Below are 3,883 nucleotides of genomic sequence, written 5' to 3' on the forward strand. Positions count from 1 at the left end.
ATTCTCTCTCCTCTCCCTCTGCCCCTCTAAAATAAATAGATGAATCTTTTAAAAAATTATCCTACATATCACTTTATATGGGAAAATTTAAGGATCCTAAAATAGTATATTTCTATTTGCCTCCCCCAGTCTTTATGCTGTATCTAACATTAATTTTACTTCTTCATATGTATCTTTGTGGAGAACAGGTGTAGACAATTGTGAAAATCCTTTATTTTCCAGCAAAACGCTGGAAAAAGCAAAATAACATCCATAACACAATTACAGTTACCTTTAACAGGATTGTACAATTGCACACTTTTGTTATTAGCCAATGTTTAATATCCTTTTCTTTTAGTAGTATGTCACGGCCCGCGTGACAAATCGACCAGGAACGCGAGGGTAAGAGGATGGTGAAAAGAAATCAAAGAGACAAAGAGATGGGGGCAGGAGGAGCACAAGGGGATGATTTCCACCAAATGCCGCTTTATTAGTAAAAACAAGAGAGTATATAGAAGTCTTACAGTGAAAGGGTGACTTATCTAAGTGTTGTGCGGATTACAGGTTCACACACCAGCTTCATAATATTTTTCACTACAGACATACCAGCGCCAGGTGGTGGATGGTAAACATCATCCACTAGAAACACACTTGAAAGATTATCTCATAGCTTCTAACAGGACAGCAAGAACCACTAGAAGATTAACGAGTGCATCTGGGTTGTTTTTTTTTGTTTTTTTTTTTTTTTTTTTTTTTTTTTTTTTTTATTTTATTTTATTTTTTTTTTTTTATTTTTATTTTTTTTTATTTATTTTTTTTCAGCGTAACAGTATTCATTCTTTTTGCACAACACCCAGTGCTCCATGCAAAACGTGCCCTCCCCATCACCCACCACCTGTTCCCCCAACCTCCCACCCCTGACCCTTCAAAACCCTCAGGTTGTTTTTCAGAGTCCATAGTCTCTTATGGTTCGCCTCCCCTCCCCAATGTCCATAGCCCCCTCCCCCTCTCCCAATCCCACCTCCCCCCAGCAACCCCCAGTTTGTTTTGTGAGATTAAGAGTCCATGGAGGTTCCTCAAAATGTTGAAAATAGAACTACCCTATGACCCAGCAATTGCACTACTGGGTATTTACCCTAAAGATACAAACATAGTGATCCGAAGGGGCACGTGTACCCGAATGTTTATAGCAGCAATGTCTACAATAGCCAGACTATGGAAAGAACCTAGATGTCCATCAACAGATGAATGGATCAAGAAGATGTGGTATATATACACAATGGAATACTATGCAGCCATCAAAAGAAATGAAATCTTGCCATTTGCGACGACGTGGATGGAACTAGAGCGTATCATGCTTAGTGAAATAAGTCAATCGGAGAAAGACATCTGGGTTGTTTTGAAGGTCAAATATCTAGAGGGTATGTGAGAAGTCACGTAGGCGAGCAAGCAGCGCATGGCACAGGCTCTTTCTCAAATGCAACTCAACTCCATTATCCTCTGCCTTGAATCAGGCAGTGAGACATTGGAGGAGGCACAAGTCCGAGCCTGTTTGGCTCTCGTCTGGAGCCTTACCGCGGCTTCCCACAGTAGTATTTTTTATTTTTTTGGTGGAAAGGTAGTATATATGTTTCTCACAATACTAAGAACTGCTTACTTGATTTTGCTGACAGTTTCCCAGCATAAGGGTTTTGTCCTCTGATAAAGGCTCCCAATTAAATGTTAGTTTCTGAAGAATATCCTTTTCCTTGGGACATATAATTAGAAGCTCTTGAACTCTTTACTATTTATTGTTTTTTTCATTTTTCTAGTAAAGTCTTCCTTCCATAATTGGAGAAATATCACCCCTGAATTGCAGAAAGAATAGTCCATATTAACATAAAAATATATTTTGATTCAGTCAGTTCATTCAAATTCCCTTTTCAGTGGAGAACAAAAAGGCAAAATGATATCCATTAGAGATGTGTTTCATTTTTTTTAAATGTATTGTCTGCAGAAAGATTCACAAAAGCATAAATTTCTACCTTCTTGAGGCAAAACTTTGATTACCATTTTGACATGGTTCCTTTCCTTAAGTTTTTGCACATCATATTTAATATCCATTATAAACTTGAAATACAGATATTAAGTAAAGTATAATTTCCTGTGAAATCAAAAATTCATTTGACAGAAATTCTAAAGTCTGATTGAAACATATTAAAGTAAACTCAGCTCATGATAAAAGGTATTATGTCTTCCCTCTAAGTTTTATTATGTTGATAAATACTTAATCCACTTGGTAATACATTTTCATTAAATTCTCTATTTTATATAAGAAGGTAAAATGTGTATTTATTTTTTCATAGATACTAAACCAAAGATTATCTCATTCATTTAAGTTACTTTTCCTTTAAAGTTTTGTTTTTATTCCTAAGAGAAGCATATGTAAATTTCCTGAAGTCACAAAGGCAAATGGCATAATTTAAATTTAAATAAAGAGGTATTCAAATCCAAAGCTTCTTGCACTTCTATTAGCATATGCATCTATATTTCATAAAATTTTATATCTAAAATGTTATATTTTTATTAACAAAAATAATAAAACAACATGTTTCTATCAAAAGTACACTGCCTCATTTAAATTTACCTATAGTCCATAATAGAAATCACTATTTGTTTCCCTACAAACCTTTTGGTAGATCCCAGGCCTTACATATGCCTACCCTTGAACAATAGAACATAAATAGAGGGCAACACAATTATGCTGACTATTCTCATTTTCAATTCATGAACTTGAATCTTAAGAAAGCTTTTATTTATTTATTTAAGTTTCCTTTTTTAATTAATCTATTTTTTATTATGTTATGTTATTCACCATACAAGTACATCATTAGTTTTTGATGTAGTGTTCCATGATTCATTGCTCACGTGTAACACTCAGTGCTCCATGCAATATGTGCCGTCCTTAATACCCATCACTGGATTCACCCATCCCCCCACCCCCTCTCATCTAAAACCCTCAATTTGTTTCTTGGGGTCCACAGTCCTTCATGGTTCATTTCCCTCTCTGATCCTCCCCTTCATTTTTCTCTTCCTTCTCCTAATGTCCTCCATGCTATTCATTATATTCCACAAATAAGTGAAACCATGTGATAATAATTGACTATCTCTGCTTGGCTTATTTCACTTTTCTTAATCTCCTCCAGTCCCATCTATGTTGATGCAACAGTTGGGTATTCATCTCTTCTGACAGTTGAGTAATATTCCATCATATATATGGACCACATTTTCTTTTTTTTTTTTTTCCCTTTTTATTTATTTTTTCAGCGTAACAGTATTCATTCTTTTTGCACAACACCCAGTGCTCCATGCAAAACGTGCCCTCCCCATCACCCACCACCTGTTCCCCCAACCTCCCACCCCTGACCCTTCAAAACCCTCAGGTTGTTTTTCAGAGTCCATAGTCTCTTATGGTTCGCCTCCCCTCCCCAATGTCCATAGCCCGCTCCCCCTCTCCCAATCCCACCTCCCCCCAGCAACCCCCAGTTTGTTTTGTGAGATTAAGAGTCATTTATGGTTTGTCTCCCTCCCAATCCCATCTTGTCTTGCCATTTGCGACGACGTGGATGGAACTAGAGCGTATCATGCTTAGTGAAATAAGTCAATCGGAGAAAGACAACTATCATATGATCTCCCTGATATGAGGACATGGAGGAGAAGAATAAATGGACCACATTTTCTTTATCCATTCATCTGTTGAAGGGCATCTCAGTTCTTTCCATAGTTTGGCTATTGTGGACATTGCTGCTATGAACATTGGGGTGCATATGGCTCTTCTTTTCACTACATCTGTATCTTTGGGGTGAATACCCAGTACTGCAATTGCAGGGTCATAAGGTAGCTCTATTTTAAATTTCTTGAGGAA

This window comes from Meles meles, chromosome 2 (assembly GCF_922984935.1).
Source record: "Meles meles chromosome 2, mMelMel3.1 paternal haplotype, whole genome shotgun sequence".
Classification (NCBI taxonomy): Eukaryota; Metazoa; Chordata; class Mammalia; order Carnivora; family Mustelidae; genus Meles; species Meles meles.